The sequence below is a fragment of the Gobius niger genome, assembly GCF_951799975.1.
Source record: "Gobius niger genome assembly, chromosome: 22".
In the NCBI taxonomy this organism is placed as follows: Eukaryota; Metazoa; Chordata; class Actinopteri; order Gobiiformes; family Gobiidae; genus Gobius; species Gobius niger.
In genome coordinates this window covers 8,865,678-8,877,865 of record NC_136873.1, presented here as the reverse complement: position 1 = coordinate 8,877,865, position 12,188 = coordinate 8,865,678, and the positions used below count along the sequence as shown (strand labels likewise).

Sequence of the window (12,188 nt, the reverse complement as noted above, 5' to 3'; positions counted from 1 at the left end):
ACGCCCCGCCCCGGGACCAGTCCCTGTGAGACCCCGTCCTCATGTTTATGCCCCCTTACATACCCCTGTGTACGCCCCGCCCCGGGACCAGTCCCTGTGAGACCCTGTCCTCATGTTTATGCCCCCTTACATACCCCTGTGTACGCCCCGCCCCAGGACCAGTCCCTGTGAGACCCTGTCCTCATGTTTATGCCCCCTTACATACCCCTGTGTACGCCCCGCCCCAGGACCAGTCCCTGTGAGACCCCGTCCTCATGTTTATGCCCCCTTACATACCCCTGTGTACGGCCCGCCCCAGGACCAGTCCCTGTGAGACCCCGTCCTCATGTTTATGCCCCCTTACACACCCCTGTGTACGCCCCGCCCCAGGACCAGTCCCTGTGAGACCCCGTCCTCATGTTTATGCCCCCTTACATACCCCTGTGTACGCCCCGCCCCAGGACCAGTCCCTGTGAGACCCTGTCCTCATGTTTATGCCCCCTTACACACCCCTGTGTACGCCCCGCCCCGGGACCAGTCCCTGTGAGACCCTGTCCTCATGTTTATGCCCCCTTACACACCCCTGTGTACAGCCCGCCCCAGGACCAGTCCCTGTGAGACCCTGTCCTCATGTTTATGCCCCCTTACACACCCCTGTGTACAGCCCGCCCCGGGACCAGTCCCTGTGAGACCCTGTCCTCATGTTTATGCCCCCTTACATACCCCTGTGTACGCCCCGCCCCAGGACCAGTCCCTGTGTACGCCCCGCCCCAGGACCAGTCCCTGTGAGACCCTGTCCTCATGTTTATGCCCCCTTACATACCCCTGTGTACGGCCCGCCCCGGGACCAGTCCCTGTGAGACCCTGTCCTCATGTTTATGCCCCCTTACATACCCCTGTGTACGGCCCGCCCCGGGACCAGTCCCTGTGTACGCCCCGCCCCAGGACCAGTCCCTGTGAGACCCCGTCCTCATGTTTATGCCCCCTTACACACCCCTGTGTACGCCCCGCCCCAGGACCAGTCCCTGTGAGACCCTGTCCTCATGTTTATGCCCCCTTACACACCCCTGTGTACGCCCCGGGACCAGTCCCTGTGAGACCCCGTCCTCATGTTTATGCCCCCTTACATACCCCTGTGTACGCCCCGCCCCAGGACCAGTCCCTGTGAGACCCTGTCCTCATGTTTATGCCCCCTTACATACCCCTGTGTACGCCCCGCCCCAGGACCAGTCCCTGTGAGACCCTGTCCTCATGTTTATGCCCCCTTACATACCCCTGTGTACGGCCCAGGACCAGTCCCTGTGAGACCCCGTCCTCATGTTTATGCCCCCTTACACACCCCTGTGTACGGCCCGCCCCAGGACCAGTCCCTGTGAGACCCCGTCCTCATGTTTATGCCCCCTTACATACCCCTGTGTACGGCCCGCCCCAGGACCAGTCCCTGTGAGACCCCGTCCTCATGTTTATGCCCCCTTACATACCCCTGTGTACGCCCCGCCCCAGGACCAGTCCCTGTGAGACCCTGTCCTCATGTTTATGCCCCCTTACACACCCCTGTGTGCGGCCCAGGACCAGTCCCTGTGAGACCCTGTCCTCATGTTTATGCCCCCTTACACACCCCTGTGTACGCCCCGCCCCGGGACCAGTCCCTGTGAGACCCTGTCCTCATGTTTATGCCCCCTTACACACCCCTGTGTACGCCCCGGGACCAGTCCCTGTGAGACCCTGTCCTCATGTTTATGCCCCCTTACACACCCCTGTGTACGCCCCGCCCCAGGACCAGTCCCTGTGAGACCCTGTCCTCATGTTTATGCCCCCTTACACACCCCTGTGTACGCCCCGCCCCGGGACCAGTCCCTGTGAGACCCTGTCCTCATGTTTATGCCCCCTTACACACCCCTGTGTACGCCCCGCCCCAGGACCAGTCCCTGTGAGACCCTGTCCTCATGTTTATGCCCCCTTACACACCCCTGTGTACGGCCCGCCCCGGGACCAGTCCCTGTGAGACCCTGTCCTCATGTTTATGCCCCCTTACACACCCCTGTGTACGCCCCGCCCCAGGACCAGTCCCTGTGAGACCCCGTCCTCATGTTTATGCCCCCTTACATACCCCTGTGTACGGCCCGCCCCAGGACCAGTCCCTATGAGACCCCCGTCCTCATGTTTATGCCCCCTTACACACCCCTGTGTACGCCCCAGGACCAGTCCCTGTGAGACCCCGTCCTCATGTTTATGCCCCCTTACACACCCCTGTGTACGCCCCGCCCCGGGACCAGTCCCTGTGAGACCCTGTCCTCATGTTTATGCCCCCTTACATACCCCTGTGTACGCCCCGGGACCAGTCCCTGTGAGACCCTGTCCTCATGTTTATGCCCCCTTACATACCCCTGTGTACGCCCCGCCCCAGGACCAGTCCCTGTGAGACCCCGTCCTCATGTTTATGCCCCCTTACATACCCCTGTGTACGCCCCGCCCCGGGACCAGTCCCTGTGAGACCCCGTCCTCATGTTTATGCCCCCTTACACACCCCTGTGTACGGCCCGCCCCAGGACCAGTCCCTGTGAGACCCCGTCCTCATGTTTATGCCCCCTTACATACCCCTGTGTACGGCCCGCCCCGGGACCAGTCCCTGTGAGACCCTGTCCTCATGTTTATGCCCCCTTACATACCCCTGTGTACAGCCCGCCCCAGGACCAGTCCCTGTGTACGCCCCGCCCCAGGACCAGTCCCTGTGAGACCCTGTCCTCATGTTTATGCCCCCTTACACACCCCTGTGTACGGCCCGCCCCGGGACCAGTCCCTGTGAGACCCTGTCCTCATGTTTATGCCCCCTTACACACCCCTGTGTACGGCCCGCCCCGGGACCAGTCCCTGTGAGACCCCGTCCTCATGTTTATGCCCCCTTACATACCCCTGTGTACGGCCCGCCCCGGGACCAGTCCCTGTGAGACCCTGTCCTCATGTTTATGCCCCCTTACACACCCCTGTGTACGGCCCGCCCCGGGACCAGTCCCTGTGAGACCCCGTCCTCATGTTTATGCCCCCTTACATACCCCTGTGTACGCCCCGCCCCAGGACCAGTCCCTGTGAGACCCCGTCCTCATGTTTATGCCCCCTTACACACCCCTGTGTACGGCCCGCCCCGGGACCAGTCCCTGTGAGACCCCGTCCTCATGTTTATGCCCCCTTACACACCCCTGTGTACGCCCCGCCCCAGGACCAGTCCCTGTGAGACCCCGTCCTCATGTTTATGCCCCCTTACACACCCCTGTGTACGCCCCGCCCCAGGACCAGTCCCTGTGAGACCCCGTCCTCATGTTTATGCCCCCTTACACACCCCTGTGTACGCCCCGCCCCAGGACCAGTCCCTGTGAGACCCCGTCCTCATGTTTATGCCCCCTTACACACCCCTGTGTACGGCCCAGGACCAGTCCCTGTGAGACCCCGTCCTCATGTTTATGCCCCCTTACATACCCCTGTGTACGGCCCAGGACCAGTCCCTGTGAGACCCCGTCCTCATGTTTATGCCCCCTTACACACCCCTGTGTACGGCCCAGGACCAGTCCCTGTGAGACCCCGTCCTCATGTTTATGCCCCCTTACACACCCCTGTGTACACCCCAGGACCAGTCCCTGTGAGACCCTGTCCTCATGTTTATGCCCCCTTACACACCCCTGTGTACGCCCCGCCCCAGGACCAGTCCCTGTGAGACCCCGTCCTCATGTTTATGCCCCCTTACATACCCCTGTGTACGCCCCGCCCCAGGACCAGTCCCTGTGAGACCCTGTCCTCATGTTTATGCCCCCTTACATACCCCTGTGTACGCCCCGCCCCAGGACCAGTCCCTGTGAGACCCTGTCCTCATGTTTATGCCCCCTTACACACCCCTGTGTACAGCCCGCCCCAGGACCAGTCCCTGTGAGACCCTGTCCTCATGTTTATGCCCCCTTACATACCCCTGTGTACGCCCCGCCCCAGGACCAGTCCCTGTGAGACCCTGTCCTCATGTTTATGCCCCCTTACACACCCCTGTGTACGCCCCGCCCCAGGACCAGTCCCTGTGAGACCCTGTCCTCATGTTTATGCCCCCTTACATACCCCTGTGTACAGCCCGCCCCAGGACCAGTCCCTGTGAGACCCCGTCCTCATGTTTATGCCCCCTTACACACCCCTGTGTACAGCCCGCCCCAGGACCAGTCCCTGTGAGACCCTGTCCTCATGTTTATGCCCCCTTACACACCCCTGTGTACGCCCCGCCCCAGGACCAGTCCCTGTGAGACCCCCGTCCTCATGTTTATGCCCCCTTACATACCCCTGTGTGCGCCCCGCCCCAGTCCCTGTGAGACCCTGTCCTCATGTTTATGCCCCCTTACATACCCCTGTGTACGCCCCGCCCCAGGACCAGTCCCTGTGAGACCCTGTCCTCATGTTTATGCCCCCTTACACACCCCTGTGTACGGCCCAGGACCAGTCCCTGTGAGACCCCGTCCTCATGTTTATGCCCCCTTACATACCCCTGTGTACGCCCCGCCCCAGGACCAGTCCCTGTGAGACCCTGTCCTCATGTTTATGCCCCCTTACATACCCCTGTGTACGGCCCAGGACCAGTCCCTGTGAGACCCCGTCCTCATGTTTATGCCCCCTTACACACCCCTGTGTGCGCCCCGCCCCGGGACCAGTCCCTGTGAGACCCTGTCCTCATGTTTATGCCCCCTTACATACCCCTGTGTACGCCCCGCCCCAGGACCAGTCCCTGTGAGACCCTGTCCTCATGTTTATGCCCCCTTACATACCCCTGTGTGCGCCCCGCCCCGGGACCAGTCCCTGTGAGACCCTGTCCTCATGTTTATGCCCCCTTACACACCCCTGTGTACGGCCCGCCCCAGGACCAGTCCCTGTGAGACCCCGTCCTCATGTTTATGCCCCCTTACATACCCCTGTGTACGGCCCGCCCCAGGACCAGTCCCTGTGAGACCCTGTCCTCATGTTTATGCCCCCTTACATACCCCTGTGTACGCCCCGCCCCAGGACCAGTCCCTGTGAGACCCTGTCCTCATGTTTATGCCCCCTTACATACCCCTGTGTGCGCCCCGCCCCGGGACCAGTCCCTGTGAGACCCTGTCCTCATGTTTATGCCCCCTTACACACCCCTGTGTACGGCCCGCCCCAGGACCAGTCCCTGTGAGACCCTGTCCTCATGTTTATGCCCCCTTACACACCCCTGTGTACAGCCCGCCCCAGGACCAGTCCCTGTGAGACCCTGTCCTCATGTTTATGCCCCCTTACACACCCCTGTGTACGCCCCGGGACCAGTCCCTGTGAGACCCCGTCCTCATGTTTATGCCCCCTTACACACCCCTGTGTACGCCCCGCCCCGGGACCAGTCCCTGTGAGACCCTGTCCTCATGTTTATGCCCCCTTACATACCCCTGTGTACGCCCCGCCCCGGGACCAGTCCCTGTGAGACCCCGTCCTCATGTTTATGCCCCCTTACATACCCCTGTGTACGCCCCGCCCCAGGACCAGTCCCTGTGAGACCCTGTCCTCATGTTTATGCCCCCTTACACACCCCTGTGTACGCCCCGCCCCAGTCCCTGTGAGACCCCGTCCTCATGTTTATGCCTGAGTTTGTAAGAAGTGCATTAAAACAAGCATCATGTTCACCCTGTTCTATAGTTTCGTTTTTCCTTTTCCCTCCTTTAGGCCTGATCATCTGAAGTGCATGAAATGAAGCGGTTTAAAAAAATCCTGGCATTCCTGCACTTCATACGATCGTGTGTGTGAGACTTTGCTCCATACTTTTCACAATGTGAAGTTTGTGTTCCGGCTCATGTAAGGCTGGAGGTAACGAGTTTCCTAAAGTGTTTCTAATCAGAGGGTTTTAAAAGTGTAAAGCCCGAGGTTACTCAGGGTCATGTGGTAATAAAGTGTGGGAAGAGGCCATGTTACAGCTGCAAGAGTGAGAAGACGACATACTGGACTAAACAAAGCGTTATGGTGAATAAGAAAACATAAATAAAACTGGGAGGTTTGTGACGTTCCAGAGACGGTGGAGTCTTAACGATGTGGAGGAAAAACAGAGAAAGGTTTTAATGAGAAGGAACATAGAGGACAGAGGATAAATGTCTGAATGAAAAAGGTTTTGTTTTTTCTCTGTACTTTGCTACAGTGTTCCTACAGATGTAAGATCTAATGACACATGCACAGTTTATCCAGAGGGTGGCGGTAATGCGCTAAGTCAGTCCGCATCTGCCATTAAGCAGCCAAAGAAGAAGAAGAAGAAGAGCATCCCTGCCGGAAATCCCCTGAAGAAGAAGAAGAGGTCAGAGTTCAGCCACTCCACAGTAAACTCGTGAACGGCAGAAACACGTTTCATCCACAAAGACACGGTGAGTTTGATCATTTCTACCGGAGATTCGCGCTAATCTCAGCCTCGTAAACGTGTGTTAGCGTTAGCTGCGCCCCAGTGTTTCCATAGGAGCCTGTGTCTGAGAGCTAGCTACAGGCTAACCCGGCTAAATGCTACAGGCTAACCCGGCTAAATGCTACAGGCTAACCCGGCTAAATGCTACAGGCTAACCCGGCTAAATGCTACAGGCTAACCCGGCTAAATGCTACGGTTCACTTTCTTCTGATCCTCCAAACTTAACTAAACTAATCTCTCCACGTGTTTGAATGAACTCGTGTGGAAACAAAACGGCTCATGCTACAACACTTAGCTCACTTTGCTAGTGGCTAAAGTTAGCACCATATTCACAGATTCAACAGCTCCTAAACGAAACTGTTTAACCTCCAAACCTGGACCAAGCACATTTCCTCCAGTTCAGCTTTACCCAAATCTAAAAGGCGGGCGTTAAACGATAAGAAGCCTGTTATATTTCTCACAGTCTCAAAGGGAAACTTCTGAAATACAAAAGTCCTTCGCTCAGACGGAGAGACAAACATTAGTTCTGCTGAGCTAATGAGCATGAATTATAGAAGAAATGGTTTAAAGAACATGAAGAAGAGTCGTATTGTATCACATAATTCTCTACTCGCACATAACCCATAATGCTTTGCGCCTTGGGGGGAGGAGCTACGACCTGGAGGCCTTTGAGTGAAGCTACAGCCAAAAAGGTACAGATTTTGTATATTTTTACTGTGATATTTGGAAGATTAATATTAGTTTCTTGGATGACGGCTCATGTTCTTTACAGCAGCGAACCCCCCAAGGCCCAATGCATTATGGGATTGTGCAGGTAGCGAATGGCAGATCAGACTTGTGTAAGTGTATGAGTGACTGTAGCCTCAGTCCTTCAGAAACCGTCCCCTTTCCATTAAACTCCTCTGATCTGGTGATGTTTCCAGGTTTATGGCCTGGTCTCAGTTTGGAAATGTTGATCTGTGTCATTATTTGGTCACTGATGTTTGTTGGTCAGTGATGTTTGTTGGTCACTGATGTTTGTTGGTCACTGATGTTTGTTGGTCACTGATGTTTGTTGGTCAGTGATGTTTGTTGGTCACTGATGTTTGTTGGTCACTGATGTTTGTTGGTCACTGATGTTTGTTGGTCACTGATGTTTGTTGGTCACTGATGTTTGTTGGTCAGTGATGTTTGTTGGTCACTGATGTTTGTTGGTCACTGATGTTTGTTGGTCACTGATGTTTGTTGGTCACTGATGTTTGTTGGTCACTGATGTTTGTTGGTCACTGATGTTTGTTGGTCACTGATGTTTGTTGGTCACTGATGTTTGTTGGTCACTGATGTTTGTTGGTCACTGATGTTTGTTGGTCAGTGATGTTTGTTGGTCACTGATGTTTGTTGGTCACTGATGTTTGTTGGTCACTGATGTTTGTTGGTCACTGATGTTTGTTGGTCACTGATGTTTGTTGGTCACTGATGTTTGTTGGTCACTGAGCCAGACTCAAAGTGGGATTTGACTTTTCAGATTCTGCATCTGTTTAGGAGAAATCCCGGTCTGTGAATCCGGGGCTGACTTCACCTCATGTTTCTTCACATATAAATCAAACATGTGAAGTCTCGTTAGACCAAAGGTAACGTTGACGTCACTGATGGTGTTAAGTTTCTCATGAGCTTCTCCACTGAGGCCGAAGGTCTAAGCATCGCTCAGGTTCTACTGCAGAGCAAACTTTATCTGATCCTTTAGCTTTGAAACATGTGTTTAATGAGTGTTTATTGTTTCTTTTAACTCTTCACTCTCACACAAATATGTTCAGCTTTTTTAGTCTGTTTAATATTGACACAGAGAAGATGAAAATAATAGATTAATATGCACCGACTAAACTGATCTGCTTTAGCTCCATTTACTATGAGCATCTACAGCAGTGAGTTGTTCTCGCTCCTCATTTACCAGAGAAAAAACTACAAAGGAAACGGTGAAAGAGCGTCAGTAAAACGCACCATTATAACAGTGGAAGCTGAAACGGTGGAGACGAGCTGTAAATCCTCTCCAAACACAGGGAGGGAAAGATGCAGATGGATTTTACATTCACCATCGCTGGTTAAGAACAAAGTAGTCCTGATTCAGCTGTGTCCTTGAACTTCAGTGCATGAGTGACCACAGGATGTGATGGATCTGTGTGGCCTGAGGGAGCTGCCTGTAACGTCCTCTACGGTGACACCTGTGGTCCTTGAACGCAGCATCAGTGCATGAGTGACCACGTGATGTGATCGATCTGTGTGGCCTGAGGGAACTGCCTGTAACATCCTCTACAGTGACACCTGTGGTTCTTGAACGCAGCATCAGTGCATGAGTGACCACAGGATGTGATCGATCTGTGTGGCCTGAGGGAACTGCCTTTAACGTCCTCTACAGTGACACCTGTGGTTCTTGAACGCAGCATCAGTCCATGAGTGACCACAGGATGTGATAGATCTGTGTGGCCTGAGGGAACTGCCTGTAACGTCCTCTACAGTGACACCTGTGGTTCTTGAACGCAGCATCAGTCCATGAGTGACCACAGGATGTGATAGATCTGTGTGGCCTGAGGGAACTGCCTGTAACGTCCTCTACAGTGACACCTGTGGTTCTTGAACGCAGCATCAGTCCATGAGTGACCACAGGATGTGATAGATCTGTGTGGCCTGAGGGAGCTGCCTGTAACGTCCTCTACAGTGACACCTGTGGTCCTTGAACGCAGCATCAGTCCATGAGTGACCACAGGATGTGATCGATCTGTGTGGCCTGAGGGAACTGCCTGTAACGTCCTCTACAGTGACACCTGTGGTTCTTGTATTAGTCCAGCTCTTCTCTCACTTCTTTCTCTTTTCCACAGCTCCGTTTCGGACCAGACACAAGTTACAAACTGGTGAAAATGGTAAGACTTGTTTTTCCTTTTGTGGAACTGATCAGACGTCGACTGGCTCTCAAACATTGTGATAATCCGAGCTTTATAACATGCACGATGCAGCTCGCGATGTTTAATAAAGCTGAAAGAAGTAAAAGTGGAAAACAATGTCACCTTAAACCTGGTGTTGTGGCTCGTACAGGCCTGTGTGGTTTATTTGTGGAAACTGTTGTTTTGGTGTTAGGGGCGATGATCTACTGTTTCAAAGGAAGCCTGTGTGATGTAAAGAGGAACATAATGTGAAAGAAGAGCAGCTCTGAATGAACCACGGCTCAGTCGCCTCTTCTTAAATAACAGACTCTCCCATGTGTGTCTCCCTGCGCCACATGTAAGACCACGCGTGTTCCATGTTAGGGTTAGAATGGTGCACCAGATCTGGCCCTACATGTCTGTTAAAGACATCTAGTCTTCAAAGGCTTGTCCAATAGTTAACAAATGAAGAATGTTCAGGGTTCTTCATCAGAGGAGGAGAGAGGAGCATTTTCAGGCCGTCTTTCAGGAGGCGGGTCTGAAGCTTTGCCCTGATTTGCTGCAGTTTCATTTGTTCCTCTGTCTGTGCTTCTGCTCTTTCGGTTTCTCGTTTAAGGGTTCGTTCAAAGGCATCATTATTATTTTGCAAAGGACACTTAATGATACATCCAGGTCTCTAACTCGGTTTTATAAAATGACAGATCTGTTACAGCGCAAGAGAAGCAATGCTCTTGTCTTGGCTCCATCTAGTGTACAAACTAAAGAATTACAGCCAAAGTAACTGGACAAAAGTAAAACCTGAGGAGGAAAAGTAGAGTTTTAACCAAACAAACACAGGCTGGTCCTGATCATGGTCGGCTTCAGGTTCTGCTTGAGGAAGTGTGAACACACGAGTGCAGTTCCAAAGGAAGAGATCGTGCAAGTATCTTCTATGTCGCCTGTGTTGATGATGTTCACTGCTACGTGGATGACATAATGCAAAGATGGTGAAGAAAAGGATGTATTTGTAAACTTCCTGTTTTTCCTGGTCCCCAAAACACCACCCAGACCAGTGGCCATTTCACCACGTTCTTTGTGCTGTGGACGAACCTATGACGATCCACGGCACAGGCTGCAGAAGGAGGAAAACAGAAATGTTCAAACGCGTAATCTCAAGAAATACATTTGCTTTGAATATTCCTTCCAGACAGTTTAATGAAGCGAGAGAGAATTTAAACTGAGACGAATCTGCAGCGTTTTTGAGGTAAACAACTGTATCTACACATGTACAACTAACATGTTCGTGTTGGTCTGTGTACAAAAATATGCACTTTTAGTCATTATTTAAATCTTCTTTTTGATTTTGACCATGAATAGATGGTTATACATGCACTTGTTTTGCAAAAAATGACCCGTGACCAATGCCCTGTGGCTGATGGGACGGTGACCAATGCCCTGTGGTCTATATTGACCTGTGACCAATGCCCTGTGGCTGATGGGACGGTGACCAATGCCCTGTGGTCTATATTGACCTGTGACCAATGCCCTGTGGCTGATGGGACGGTGACCAATGCCCTGTGGTCTATATTGACCTGTGACCAATGCCCTGTGGCTGATGGGACGGTGACCAATGCCCTGTGGTCTATATTGACCCGTGACTAATTCCCTGTGGCTGATGAGACGGTGACATGAGGAGCCTAACCCTAACTCCAAACCTAACCCTAGTGACATTTCAGCACCAACGAGCACATTTTCTCTTCTTGTTCGGTGGAAAATCTGCTAAAAACATGAAGTGTCATGTGACGCTGCTGTGGCCTTTGTTCTTTCTGTTGTAGGACATCCTGATGTTTACTAAATTTAAAAAAGGCACTGGTTTCAGGAGTTGGAAAGTGCAGCTGCAGAGCATCTGACAGTGTCATCACGTTAGCATCGTTAGCATCAGCGCCTCACTTCTGGCTCCATCAGACCCTTTGTAATGGAGGCCGCTGTGTCTGTCAGATCAGAGGGAAACACAGATGGACTGACCTGTCACTGACTCTGACTCTGTTTGTGTTAACAGGAAGACGCTGCCCCCAAAGCTAAAGGAGCCTCTGCAGAGAAACGCCACCACTGTGACCAGTGTTGGAAGGAGTGTAGTTCAAAGCAACATCTCACTGTCCACATGAGAGTTCACACAGGAGAGCGGCCGTTTTCATGTGGCCAGTGTGGGAAGTCGTTTAAACATAAGAGTACAGTGAAGCAACACGCTGTTGTTCACACAAAAGAACAGAACCACCGCTGTGACCAGTGTGGGAAAGCCTTTGGACAGTCATCAGCTTTAAAAACACACAAACTCTCACACAGTGAAAGAAGATTCCCCTGTGACGAGTGTGAGAAGAGCTTCAGTCTTCAATCCAGTTTAAACATACACAAGCGTCTGCACTCGGGACACGCCCTGTGCTGCTGTGAAACATGTGGGAAGAGATTTGGGACAAACCGTGACCTCACTGTCCACATGAGAGTTCACACAGGAGAGCGGCCGTTTTCATGTGACCAGTGTGGGGTGTCATTTAAACAAAATGTAGCACTGAAACAGCACTCTGTCATTCACACAGGAAAACGAGACCACCGCTGTGACGAGTGTGGGAAAGCCTTTGGACTCTTATCGACTTTACAAAAACACAAACTCACACACCGTGAAAAGAGGTTCCCCTGTGACGAGTGTGAGAAAAGCTTCAGACGTAAATCCAACTTAAACGAGCACAAGCGTCTGCACTCGGGGCGCGACCTGTGCTGCTGTGAAACATGTGGGAAAACATTTACGACTCGAAATCAGTTAGTAAAACATGAACTGTGTCATTCAGCAGAGCGTCTTCACGTCTGTGGGGAGTGTGGGACAGCGTTCAAAAGGATGTGCCATCTCAAAAAGCACA

The 12,188-nt window shown here is 52.8% G+C and overlaps 1 long non-coding RNA gene across 1 annotated transcript; it reads left to right on the top strand.

The window, feature by feature from the left end:
- Positions 1 to 9,250: 9,250 nt before the first annotated feature.
- On the top strand, positions 9,251 to 11,736 carry LOC306981382. Its single transcript, XR_013794102.1, has 2 exons — positions 9,251 to 9,297; positions 11,336 to 11,736. It is a non-coding gene; the product is annotated as an uncharacterized lncRNA (long non-coding RNA).
- The last annotated feature ends 452 nt before the right edge of the window (positions 11,737 to 12,188 follow it).